We start from the raw sequence: 15,156 nt of genomic DNA on the forward strand, positions 1-15,156 counted from the left end.
GACAGCTAAATTTTTTTGTCATTGACCTTTTATTTGATTTATCACCGGAGCTGTTCACCCGTGTATTTAATTGGGTAATTTTTATTATAAATAATACTTTAACGTTAGCGGGCAAGATGTGTCAAAAAGCAATAACTTGCAACAAGATTAATTCTCACTATAAATACGTCTGTGTTTATAAATGTTTGATTGATATATTTTAAAATATTATTGAGAATATTAATATGTTTCACTTTAGAATGTTTACGTCATGTTTTAATATAAAATGTGATACAATTTATCATGAATATAATATGTTTAAGGTGACGGTTTGATAGATTCAAAAGTATAACTCTATTCTGACAATTTATTTTAATGTTAAGAAATAATATGTTTAAAGTGGGTTTAAATAATAAAATACATTTTCTTATAATGTTTCACAAGGGCAATAAAGGAGTGTAAATAATTTTATTCTCAATTAAACAGGAATGCAAACTTCTTTGTAAAACTTAGTCTAAGAAGACCGAAACATTTTCAAAAGATGAAAAGAATTCCTGTACGAAACTTGATGATAATCTACGATGATTTATGAGGTATGCAAATTATATGTATTAAAATAAAATGTTGGTTTTATAAAAACTGACGTACGAACTTAAACATAAGTATTAGCGAAACGTACGGCTCATACTAGTAATTTATGGTATGGAACTAATTATTTTTATTAAGTTTTATTTAAGTTAAAAATAATTAAAAACATATAAAAAAAAATTAAACTAAAAGAGACGTCACTAGATTAAGAAATAAAACGTGTCATACACCAAAGCCTTCATGATTAATTATATTCTCAAAAAAGTATGTAATCTGATAAATGGCCGTCCCACGGGCGGTTCCAGGCATCAAACCCCGACAACGTCTCTATTTTGCCGTTTCGTCGACTCATTTAGAAGGATAACAGCAATTTTGATTAATGACAAAATCCTTCGGTACCTGCTTTCGGCGACTCCCTCAGAAAGGCCAATCGGAGCCCGGCACATAAAGAGAACAATAAAATTTATTCTTATTTTGTGATAATGTGTCAATTAATCTTAGCGACATGCACCTTGCTTTTTATGAAATTCTAAAATAAAGCCGACACGTTTTTTATCATTTGCATTTTTATATTTCCGTTTATATTTAATCTTGTAGCCATAGAGATTATTTTGTGTCAATATTTAAATAATTGTTTGCAGGATGCATATTATAAATGTTGTATGTTTAACATAATATCATTCTATTAATTCTATGTAATAGCCATGTTATACTATAAAATTATCTTTACGCAGATCTCAGCTATCCAAGACGTAACTTGAAGTATATTATGAAATGTTTGCGACGACATATGACATGTTATTGATGTCGCAAACATTTTAATCGTTAATTACTCAAATTATAATTTTATCGTTTCTATTTTGTTTATATTAATGACTAATTAATCAGGCAAAAAATTGTTTCAAGTGGAGTGCGTACTTATCTGTAGTAGACTTGTTGTGAATTGCTCATAGTTCTAAAAATATGGAACATGGAAGTAGTGTGCGGTCTCTTTACGAGCAAATGGAGAGTAATCATTGTCTCAAATTAATTTTCATATAGTATATCAATTTGTCTATGTATTTTTAGTTCAGTGTAAACGGAACGATCTATTAGTATGAAATAAAGCGAAAATCAGATCAGCGCAACCTTAAGTTCTCACTGATAATGTGAAAAACTTTGTAATACTACGTTAGCCGTATATTTTTATTTGAAATCTTGCGGAAATACTAAAAAAAAAAAACTTTATTTATCTAACAATGAAAAAGTTAATTTTTAACAGAATATATGAAAATGTTAATGAATTTTCTACACTTGTTTCCGTAGAAATTTGCAATTTTACATACTAATTCTTTAAAATAATATTATTTCTTTATTTTAACATACTTTATAATAACAATCATTCGGTATTTGTGTTTTTATATAATCCCTATAATTTTCATTTACTTTCTAATTACATAAGTACCAAAACATGTTTTAGGCTGACTTTAAGTTTTATAAATATCTTACTCTGATTTGTATTGATCCGTTTACACAAAAAAAAAAAAAACTTTTAGTAATGTTCTTTCTTAGCTTTGGAAGTTTATAAAAAAAGTTCTAAACATTTCGAATACGAAACAAAACTAACTTACCGACGATGACACATCCAAGGTTTAGTTTTCCAAACAACGAAAACACAAATGATAACTATTAATCACTTAATATATGTTCACTGTTCATAAAATACACTTACAAAAGTATAAAAATAAAGTTTGACAAGTCTAGTTTGAACGTCACCTATTTTTCAACATATTTGATATAGTTTACGTCATTAAAGTTTGTGAAACTATTTCATTTAACGTTTACCGATGGGCGAGTCTGTTTCGTTCCGTCTTGTTGGAGACACAAAACCACCATCGACGATTTATTCATATCGTTTCCCCTCAAATTGATTCCCAACAGACTGTGTCTAATTGAGAACATCATAAAATCTCCTTGAATTCGGTCATGTCACAAATCAATCGTCAAATAAGACGCGGTCCGATATATTAGCACACTAGCGAATACGCGCGAAAATTTAATACGAGCCACGTTACTACTTAACGGCACAACACTAATGTTTTTATCGCACTGTAAATAAAACTGTCAAGTATTTCACGAAAATTACATCGGCGTGTAATGAACGTCTGAACCCGCATTGAGCTAGCTGTCAAATCTACGAGTCGTCATAGTCGGGTGCCATGAGCGGCGAACACGGCGCACACACACGCGCGTGCACGTGCAGCCATCGGCACCAACACACTGACACACTCCAGCGGCTCTGTACACTCGCACACACACAGCGAACGGCGAGCTCCATGATTCATACATTCGCATTTGTGTTGCGGCGGGTGGGAGTGCGAACATGCAGCGTGCTTTTAACGCGGCCACGCGAAATGATGCCTAACAGCTAAATAGAGTTTGGACTGTGCTGGTCCCGTAAAATGGCCGGTTATAAGCGAGTCTATGTGGCCGATCACATGAGAGATTAGGCGAATGCGTGCGAACGCACCGACCGTAGCACCACCGATGGGCGTGAAATACAATGGAAAGATGCACCGGTGTCTCTACGATTCAGATCAGAACAATTAATCTTTTTGATAATTTAAATATTATTCAGATTTAATGCTGTACGAAAATAAGGTATAACATAATATATTTTCATTAAGATTGTTCAGTTGTTTCGATAACGGTGCTTAATTAAAATATGTAGAGCAAAATAGAGTTTGTATTTCCAATCAGTTCATAATGATAGAGGCATTTTAAATGGACAATTTATGTATAGCTTTTATTAGGAAATCCATTTCTTTTAATTTAAATTATAATACGACCTCTACTTAATAGAGTTTTATACACCGCAGTGTATGAATATTTCGTGAGTTCAAATATTATTTTTACTTAAGAGCACATTGGATCTCGTGTTGTCAATGCCAAGCAGTGTCAAAGATAATAAAATTAGTAATATTCAATTTTATTATTTTATAAATAACATCTACTGGAAAACCCGTTCCTCTACGTATAAAGACATAAAATTTACGCTTATACTCATAGCTAAAAATACTTATTATACACCATCAACAACAAAGTGAGTTGGTGAATTTTGATCTCTACTTCTGCCAGTAGGTCGAGGGTTCGATACCATTTATAAAAAATAAAAATGAAAATTTATTACGTCGTGTTAACCTTATAGTGTTAGCTGTATTAAACTACAAGAAGCTGTCAATGCAAGCTGGTGATCTGTACTTTTACCGAGTTACTAGTAGTAGCATCTCTATCGTACTGACATGTGCCATATGCTATAGATAATACTGAGTACAACGCGACTGTATACAAATCATACAATATAATAATTCTCTTTGTTTTGAAACTTTTTAATATATCTTAAAAACATAAATGCATATAAAAATATTTAAAAAAAGAATTTCACCTTCCGATGGCGAGGCTCAAGACCCAAGCCTCCGTGGATTAGGGATTCAAAGTGAGGATATAATATTTATAAGTATATAACGTTTATGACATATATTCCTGCGTATAAGTATTCGAGCAATTAGAGATAATTTTATTGTTGTGACAGTCGTTATTTTTCATACAAATTAAGGAATCATTTAAATATTTATTGGATGCTAATCGATTGATCCAAACAAAACATAATAAGTTAATTATAAAAACTTTTAATTGACGTATTACCCCTTTGGTTCTTTGTAATAAAAGTACCTACGTGTAAGGTGTAACATGTTTTAATTAGTTACTGTTCGATTATTATCACAATATTGTTGAGTATTCGTTGTTTGAAAATATCTACTTCCAGCCATATATTAACTCTCTCATTGATAATGAAATGAAGACTCTACTTTGCTTGTTTTATTAAAAAAACCTATGTAGTCATCGTATTATATTAGTTTAAATTATACAGCAACACATTTAATATTCTTTTGAAATATATTCTTGGGATATAATGTTACTTACGATAACTTAAAATGAAGTAAGAATATGTGTTGACGAAACAAACTGTACCGAGTGTTTGCATGAGACCATTGCAATACGCGAAAAAGAGACAGAAAACCTCCCTCAGATTTTCAGCTGTCGCGCAAGCCTCGTTGCGAACATCTCGGGGGTTAGTGCGAAATTGAATTATGACTTTATGTAAATCGCAATTGAATTGATAATCGCGAAAACAAGGTCACACGCGTGTTATTGTGTTTTCGATCATGTTCTCGTTTGAATGCTGACTGGAGCTTACCTGCAACAAAATAAAATACACATGAGACAGTGAAATTAAATATGACTTAAAAACTCCTATTATATTTATTATGGAGAAGTATAAGATGTATTTATGGATAAATGTTGCATATACTATATAAATTTTTATAGAGGCCTAAGTTATAAAGAGGTCTCATAAATTTTCGCATCAAATAACTTGCCGACAGTAAATTGGTACGTTTAAAACCCTGCCTTGACTGATAAATCTTGTGCATATAGTAAACACGTCTCGCAAATACAATAACGTCATTCATTGTACCTACTTATCGGGAATCAGGCGGGGAAAAATATTTTCAAAAAGTCGTTGGCTCCGCGTATCTCTGACCTGCGGCATCGGTTATCTCTTCGACGATATGCAGGGTCAGGAATAAAATAGAGAGTAGATAAATGGGCCAGTGCAATCACCGAATGAATTTTGTATTCTGGTCAAGTTCATCTCTGTTGTAAATCGTTAGAAATTAGTTTCGGAGGAAGTGTGTTGACCTGTTTCTGCATAGTATATTCAAAATCCACACAATGTTGAAGATAAATTGATATATGTTTAATATGTAAATACGCTATCAATTAGTGAGTCAACTACTTTTTAATAGCACAACAAGAACATAAATCAGTAGTTTATTTCACTTAATATTTTTATAATGCAAAAATGTAATTAATTACATTGAAACGAATATCGAGCGCAGTCTTATGTGATATGGACAATAAATCATTGGAAAAAAATAATAATAATTCGCTCGCTAGGATTATCTTCAAACATTATTAATTTAATTAATAATACGGTAGTCATAATGAGTTTCGTAAACAAAAGTTGAATAGAATAATTAATTAAAAATTAATTTATTGCGTCGACGCTATCAGTCGGTTATACACTTATGTATAATTCGACGATAAAAATGATAAACATTGAGGTGAATGCTTTCAGGGAAGTATATTAAAATGTTATTTTGATATTTAGTTAATTATAATTTATTATTAAATTATAATTATATAAAGCTTACGATTTTTAATGGTAGGTACTTCTAGTCTAGTGTTTGTATCATCATGATTAAACGGTATTTCCTGAAGATTAAAATAATGCCATTTGACCTCTGACTTACACAGTTATCGAATACTCTCTATAATTATTTATATAATTAAATTGTAAGGAATTTAATAAAGAAAATTATGAAGAGCAAATTAGTAGATTTAGTGTTCGAAAAGTATGGTTTTGTTACATAATCTTTAAAATATTTTTACAATATAGATTAAATACTATTATAAAGTTGAAAAGATTGTTTTTTGTTTAAGCGTGGAAATTCTGCAACTATAGGCCCAATTTTTAATTTATAAAAATCTACATTATTACTTTAGTTGTATGTTCTACTTTTAATCGCATTTATCAAACTTTAAACGTGAGCGGAACCGCGAACAAAAGCTGGTATGATAATGTAGTTGCGGTAAATTCACTCATGTATAATATTAGTTACTATATTTATGGCATCTTTATAATAATAGTAATTATGTTTTACAAATACTTTACACTAATTAAATATAATCATCTTTATATAAGGACAATAAATAAAGATTAAAACAAATTAATTAAAACAATGAAAACTTCGTAGGAGCCGTTCGTGCGTCGACGAGATCATAAGCAAAAAGAATGTTCAATAAACAAGTCATTTACATACGCCTACATGAATGACAAGGCAAATGATACGACTTCATTACCTTTCATTCCCGGCCATTGTGAGACAAATCCAGAAAATCAACACGTTACGCTATCAAATTAATGCCACTTCACATATTTAATGAAGACATCCACGATTTTCCACGACCTCATGATGTATTTACCGTGAAATTTAGAAAAATAAACCGACAAGTTTCGGAACGCCCTCCGAGAATTATTACATTAATATATTTACCAAACATGCTCCTATTATTACGTTTTCATGTACTCGCATGCGCATAAATTAAAAAAGTTGTCAGTTTTTCTTTTGTCCCAACCCTTATTTGGTATTCATATTTGATACTTTGATAATACAAAGGGACGACGCGTTTTGAAACGAAAACACAAACGTTAGCGTACACGAGAAAAACCTGTTCCACGGGCGAAGTATGCTAAAGATACAAATTGTGAAAGAGGCGATCGTTCATGCGATGTATCTTATCTAGTCGCGATCTGCGAACCACTGTGGACTCTTCAGCCCCGGAATAAGCAATATATTCTAACGACATCTTACCCGCGGCTTCAATTATGGTCATATTGAATGAAATATGAGTTAAGTGAGGGATATCAAAGGGCGACGCGGGGCTGTTTATGAAACGTGAACTTTGAAATATGTACTGTAATAGTGCACCCTTTTTTAATTTGTACTAAACTATGAACCGTAGCGAATGGGGTCTCGAAAATATGTCAGGGCGCCACCATTTTATGTTGGTCGATCGATAGATATTTCGCTCACAAAATTACACATTTGTTGGATAATTTCAAACTATTTCGGGCGGAATTTTCGTGTTTCTTATTGCTTCCGCAACGAATTTCGTGTGACCCAAAAGTCGAAATGATTGAACCTATCGGGCATTCGCCGGCAGCGGCCGACTCCAATTTAGTTTTTCGGATTAGATACGGCTAACATAATAACACAATTGGTCTAATAACAGAGCGAACGACGGTGCTCGCCGTGCCTTACAATTCACTTTTCAAATTGGTTTATTTTTTACCTCTGCTCTGTCTAAAACTATTATGATTTATTATCAAATTTTCGTGCAGCCAAATTACGGTCTCGTTTTTCGTGAGTGAACGTTTCTCTTTCTAACTCCTGTCCGAATTTAATACGAGACAGGGACGCGACGACGGCCATTGTGTTTCCTTGGTAGGCCCGCGGCGGTATATACTCGGCTCGACGCTTGTGGATGGAATGATTTACGGGGCTTTTTCTAATTTACTCGTAGAATAATTAGTTGGATTAACATGTTTAGCAAGGATGCATATTTTTCAACGTCGACGAGCCTATTAGCTTCCAAATTCTAATTTCAAATATTAATTTTAGGCCGGAAGCTCGAACGGTATACTAGCGAGTGGCCCACGATTTTATTTTTCTTTATCAAATAAACGTTTTGTAAATTAATTATGAGGTTATAAACTTGTTCATTGCTGGTAATAAATTTGTCATTATTTAAATTAATATACATTTATTATTGCGAAAATGTGTTTCAACGTTTATCAAATACTTTTATTTGGAATTAATCAGTAATAATGTTTCAGCATTTATAACTGGCTTAATTTAACAAGTTTTATATAATGCAACAAATGTATCATGTAATAGATTATTAAATTATATAACAACATTTAAATAAAATATAACGAACATTCTACATATCACTGTCAAACACCAACAACATTCAAATCAACCAAAGCATAACAGAAAGTGAATATAATGAAAAAGTTTTATATTTATAATTGCAAAGCTGGTACTTTGGAGTTTCGCGGAACAGCACAAATATAGCGCGAGCTGAACAAACAAAAGTACCTACGGCCGTCTGAAATAGTGCAACCGACAAATGTTCATGACAACCAGTTGAATTAAACATGAGACCTGCTGAGTTATATTTACATGTAAAAAACTTCACATTTCTCCATTGAATTATATAAAATATGCTCTATAACCGGTTTAAAACCGTTACCTCATTAGACGCAATCGTAAATGTTTTGATGACAAAATTAATCGTATTTTTATTAGGACCCACGCGGTTCGAATTTTGAGTATTATGATTGTTAATTGACTATGAAATCTAATTTATATGGTTTTTGCTTGTGTCGAGTACATATTGTAATAAGTGAAAAACATAATTAAATACTGAATGCATGTAGTCATAAAATGTAGAGACAAATTATTGTCAGTAAGTGTATAATAATTACTTGAATACATGAATCGTTAGTAGTTATGGATATATAGCTAATAATAGTTAGTATCCTATAGCTATATCAATATTTTTGTATTGTTTAGTATTAATAACTTATACAAACTCTCTCTATTTACAGTTAAGCTAAATAAATATTATTCCAAAATCGGAAGCTTACTAGACGTGTTGGTTGCCGTTTAAATCTTTCCGTGCCAATAGATTCTGAGAATGCCAAAACGAAACTATTTATAAGGAAATTCACACGGCAAACTCATTCTTATTCATGTTTATATTCAATACAATTTTATTGATGCGCTAAATTTAGATCATAAAATATTGACTTCTCGATACTTTTAAGTTTTGCATACAACGGTATATTTCCTTGTATGTATTTATAGTAAACACTATATGGTTCAAGTGCTACCAAAAATCACTGGTATATCGTATTAGAGTAACTAAAAAACTGTTTTCATATCCACGAATTGAACCCAAACCTTTTCTCTGATCCATATATTTTGCTACCACTAGAGCCTAGACTTTAAAACAATTTTCTCATACCTATATCTCACTATTGGAAGTTTCTATGTTAATTTTTACTTAAGTTGTAAAAATAAGAAGAGACATGTTTGTAAAAAATTTAAAAGACAATAATACTTGGTTTCTCCTTTATTTATTTTTCGGGATTATTGAACATTTGAGTGAAAATATTTGAAATCATATGGCATATACAATTCAATTTGCATATCAAATATAACATAACCTTGTATTAGTGAGCCAGCGAATCTCAGCTACAGGAAAATTACATCTATGCGTTGAAATTAAGCGTTATTACATGATGCGTCAGCGGTCTAGCTAGCCTAGTGTTGAAACGCTGATGTTATCAGCCAAAACTAGCGCTTAAAATTAGTAGGTAAAAGAATATTGTTATAGATTCACAAGAACAACTGTAGAATAATTTGGCTATTCTATAGTTATTAATGGAATTGAGCGTTATAGAGCGTTCTACGTGCGGTAAAAATTACAGTATATAGGAATATACTCGTACATGACCGTCAATAGCTAAAAAATTAAGTTTTTAATTTTTTAGCTATTGACGTATAATAATTATAAAATGTCGGTAAATATTGTTACTTTGACTTTTCGGATGTCGAAAACCTCAGTACCATGAACCATATTTGGAACCATGAAGGCTACAAATTTTACAAAATGTCGGGTGGCAATCGTGTGACTTCCTCTTTTTGTGGAAATTAAAAGAATATTTCCTTATTATCTCTTAATGAGGCGAATTATTTATTCTAGGATATTAGCAAATTATTATTTATGTGTGTGTTCATGAATATTCGGCTGAGGGTGGCACCTCCACAGATATCGCGCGTGGTGAAGCGGAAAAGACCTCCGACAGAGGACTGCGACAATGAGTCCGCACTACACAATGTAGGGTTACCTACAATGCATTTATTAATTAAAAAAATATATCTCTATTTTTTAGATATTACTTATTAATGATATCAACGTTATCTTCAAACCGTTTTCTTAATTTAAATTAATTTAAGTCCTAATTTGTTTGATGCTTAGGTGTAACGATTTGAATAATTAATTTCATCAAATTTTAAATCGGTCATGTTAAAATTATTATCACGCGCACAAATAATTATTCGTTTTTCTAGCAGATTCATAGAATCATTTGAGTTCCATAACATTAGAAATTGATCTAACATTTAATCCGGCTGCTAAAATGACGCATATTAAATAATGTGAATAAGTTAGCAGCAAAGGACAACAAACATCAAAACATATTTGCGGCGACGGTAAATGTAAATTAGTTTTTTCTAACATGCAAATAGTATAAATACACATGGGTTTAGACGTGTACTTTTCTATTGTACAAGGAATTAATGTGTATTATAATGAGCCAAAAAACCAAATGATATACGAGTACTACAATCAATTGTTAGGAGCGTCACTAAATCTATTAAACTTTTGACAATATTTGTTTTAAAAAGAAAACAACGCACGCGGGCACGGAACACGGTAGCTAAATAAAAATAAAACGCAGTTGGCAGCCCTGCGCGGCCCGCCGTCCGACACAGCCGCCCGGACACGTTTCAGGATCATGAATTATGGCGCCAGCCGATGTGACTTTTCAATTTGAAATCATCAACCTGGAATTAATTTCATTTTTGAACCCCATTATTTCTGTTATCTACACGCGAAATCGCACAATATGCGTTCAACGATATTGCCGTTTCGACAAAAATATTTTGCGGCAGCGTATATCAATTGTTTAATTTTGTGCCGTTTATTTCTCGGTGCATTTTGTTTGGTATCGGCGATGATTGGTTGCCCATCTATAGGGTAACAGGTCAGCTATTCCGCCCTTAATATATAGTTCGTGGTCGCAAAACTTTTTATTTGACAGGAAATGTTCCACTTATATTTTAAGGTACAAAGTATTCATATCTTTCTCTTTTTTAATTTTAGCTTCATTGTTGTCGACTTTTAGTAGTAATCAGTACCATAGCCATGTACTTTCGAATGGATGCCTTGCAAATCAGTATTTTTATATCATAATACTCGAGTTATTACAAATCGTGTACTTTGTAAACTAAGTTGTTATTTACTAACAACTGCCATTCGTGACTAGTATCTCCGTTCGATCGAAGCTCTTCTGCACTGTATTTACAAACCGTTGCATTGACAAAGAGAACTAGAACTATTAAATAATAAAATGTTCTTGGTTTTATTTCTTTTTGACCTTACTAATATAACATTTACAAAATAAAAAAAGTGTCTGTTGACATTTGTGATTAACGCAAATGATAAGATTTTCCTGGAATTCTAAATTATTGCATTCCTTGAAAACTTGTTTACGTTTAGAAAAATAAAGTATTTATTTCTTAGCGGGCAAATGTAGAAAATTCCTAAATAAATATCATAGGCCGTATGTAAATCTATCAGTGGAATAAAAAATATTCTTCCGGTAGAGGCGGTCGTGTAGGATCGTTTGTATCACACAAATCTGTCAGTGTGCGATATCCACGGTTAGTTGGATTCCTTGGACGAGTATTCATAGTCCACATTCACGTCGCAGCCGGCCTGTGTTGACGAACACCGAAATAGACACCCGCCCAATAAATTTCAAAAAGTTTCACCAGCTATTTTAGAACGACGAGTTTTTAGTGATTATCGGGGTGTTCAAAACCTCCAGGCCCGGGTCGACGACCGCAAATTCTTCCTATAATTTAGTGATCTCTAATTTAAAATATTGAACGCATGACTCAACGTTGAGAAATAGTTGGACGGTATTTTTTGTCCACTTATAATACAAATAAAAACTTTTTGCACAATTTTATCGCGTAGATAAGTGCCGCTGATAAATATATTTCCATTAAATGTGTTAGTGTAGATAAATTTACTTTCATTGTCAGCGTAATCATCATTAACATGTCTAACCAAATAAAAAGTAAACTTTATTTTCTACAGCCAATTTCAGAAGCACGTGTACGTTAGTTGTATACTGCGTTTATTTTGCTAATTAAAAAGATGCTAGCGTCTGCAGCGAATGAAAAAGCTGTTATACAAACGGCAAGTGCTATAAAAATAAGTCGCTGCGAAGGATACGTCGGGAACATTTTCGCAAAAAGCGTACACAAATCCCTGTAGAGGGACCTTATAACAAAGCTAATATTAGACAATCATTTCCTGTCAAAAGGGAGGCGATCTCACACCCGGAAGGACGGGCGGCGGAGGGGCCAAGGGGGAAGGCAACACCACCTCATCTCACAGATTTCACAGTCACCGTGTTCGAGAGCGTGAATCTGAATTTTTTTGCAACAGTGACGAATGGATTTTTAATATCCACTTGCAGCTGTCTGAATTCTAAGTTCACATGAAATATGTCGTTCGCTCCAAGTTTTTGTTTGGCCGTGTCCGCGTCGGCGTCGCATAGATTTATATCTTATGTAACTACATAATGTTTGCAGCTGTGTTAAAAAACATTGAAAAATAAATGTCGCCGTCATGTTCAACGTATAGTATGGACAGGCAACAAGACATCAGCATCCAGGACGTCTCAATACTCGAAGGTACGGATGGCAAAAAACGTGGCGGTCGGTCTCACGGCACGACTCTATTACGAGTCGACCGCGAATAAATAAAACATGATGGGCCCTTCTCACGTACACATACGTATGTACATATTTATGTGTGTTGCGGATGTTAACAGATCCCGATTCGTTGTGTGTGATTTGAGACGCTTTCTCCGCGAGCTTCGTATAAAACGGAGCAATTATTTTCAATTGCTTTCGGTATTGATACGATCGAATTATATATTAATTGTACGTGGTCTGGAATGCCGGAAACGAGTTGACGCTACGTTTAGGGTTTTATGTCGCTCATATAAATTATTGAAACGAAATGTGGATAAGCAGGTTAATTCGATTGGGAGTAATTGGGAGCACCTAAATTTAATGTTATCATATGTTTGGCAATAGAGGCAAATTTATTAGAAACTATATTTAACTACATACTTTATCAATTAACGTAATTACCATCTACACATTGTTTCTCATGTAAATGTAACTATATGTTAACCTATTTACTCCTCACCAACCGCAATTGAATATATACAAGTGGTATATTTTCGGTGTCCAAATATAGCTGAAGCTCTATTCTCTTATGTCTAGATTTTAATCACATTTAATTGAAACAATTGGAGTCGTCAGTGCACAGCGTGCTGTCAGACAAAAATAAAAGACAATCAAAGAAGACGCAAAGCCATTGCAAGCAAAACGAATTGCGATGTTGGATTGACAGCAATTTATATTTATATAAATATATAGATGTTTTATTAATACGAAATTTAAAACAACATATCTAATAATTAACTACAAGATATACGGTTAGCTAAGAATTTTACGGTTGCTACATAAACGTGGATTTTCGTATCAAGACAACGATTTTTATTGGCTATAAACATTTTTTCGGATTTCAGTTTCATGGTATGTTGTTTAGAGATTTCTTAAGAATGTATATTGTTTTGTTCTTAATTTATAGTTATATTTTGAGGTAAGTCTTTAAGTTTTATTTAATTCGAGGTATTTTATATACACTAAGGTAAAAGTAAAAATTAGAACAGTAATAAAGTACACAAGCATTTTGTATAGTTATAATCCAATTTAAGAATACCTACCTCTGTGCTTTACAGCTGAACGTATTTCAAAATCTCACACACCGTGTGTGGTTAAATAGAGGTGCTAATAGTGATGCGTCTGCGCACGATGAACAAAAACACGCAAGCAGAGACGGTACATTAACGCGCTAGCCATAGTTGGCACCACGCTGGCCACGCCCGCTGGCAAGCGCATCACCAAACATCAATAGTGACGAATAATTGACGTCTCACGTATCGATATTTTACTGCATGATTGATGGGTGAGTTATATTTTAGGTATGTGAGATATGCGCTTCTGTTATGTATTAGGTAAGATTGAAAATTAAACTGTGATTCGGCAGGTACCTACTGTTGATTAAACTATGATCTTGAATACAGATATAAAGACATACAAATGCTCTGATGATTAAATATATTATGCGATGTGACTAACATGTTGAGCACTTTATATTTTACCGAAGTAAATATATTTACTTGAATTTAATTTTTTTTTTATTGAAGCTCAGTGAATTTACAACTCATATAATCGTGGATAATAAATTAAATAATCGATAACAAATCAATCATCATGACAGTTAAAGATTTACGAACGATAGGTACATGGATGGCTAATTTAATAAAATACGATGTTTTATTCATAGTATTAGCTAGGTCAGTTTTTAACGAATACCTTGTTATTCGAGCCGAGTTCGTTTTATGCAAGCAAAAATCAACCTCTGCGAACAGCGATGTATTAATACCCTAGCAATTTGCGTCAGCATGCATCATAGATCTCGATTAAATACAAAAGTATCGATAGTACAGACTTATAATTTGATATGTCGATAAAATAAACATCACTAACCAGCGAGCGCGACACGTTTTAATCGTCACGAAATTCTCCATCTATTATTATTTTTCGAATTTCGGCTACAAGACAGATGGTAACAGCGGCTGAGAATTCGTATTACAATGGCCACAATCCCGCTGGTGATCCCTGGCACGGGTCTAGCGCGGCTGTTCCCTCGCTTCACACCACTTGGCACTCGATAACTTTCGTTCGCGAACTGTGTAAGTGGCAGAGTAATTTGTTACTTCTTCTTACTGCAGTTGATTAATTGATTTGCCAAAGAAAATTTCAGATTGTATTGGCATATTCAATGCTTTCTCAATCTGATGTTAACGCAAATGTAGTTTGCAGATTAATGGAGCTTAAAATTTCATAGTTTGAATTGAAGCGAAGAATTATTACTAAGAAGTTTGAACGTTACGCGGCATTGTTCGCCAAGTAGTGTAAC

General features: G+C 33.0%; 1 protein-coding gene across 4 annotated transcripts in view; it reads right to left on the reverse strand.

Annotated features, from left to right (window-relative positions):
- LOC115445581 (homeotic protein antennapedia) overlaps positions 1 to 15,156 on the reverse strand; it is a 198,856-nt gene that overhangs the window by 37,132 nt on the left and 146,568 nt on the right. Inside the window, exon 1 of one of the 4 annotated variants that reach the window (XM_030171901.2) lies at positions 2,178 to 2,843. The exons of the other annotated variants lie outside the window; for them this stretch is intronic. The gene's annotated coding sequence lies outside the window, so the exon portion shown is untranslated. Of the gene's footprint in view, positions 1 to 2,177; positions 2,844 to 15,156 lie in introns of those variants that run through there. 4 annotated transcript variants of the gene reach the window in all.

Source organism: Manduca sexta, chromosome 21 (assembly GCF_014839805.1).
Source record: "Manduca sexta isolate Smith_Timp_Sample1 chromosome 21, JHU_Msex_v1.0, whole genome shotgun sequence".
NCBI lineage: Eukaryota > Metazoa > Arthropoda > Insecta > Lepidoptera > Sphingidae > Manduca > Manduca sexta.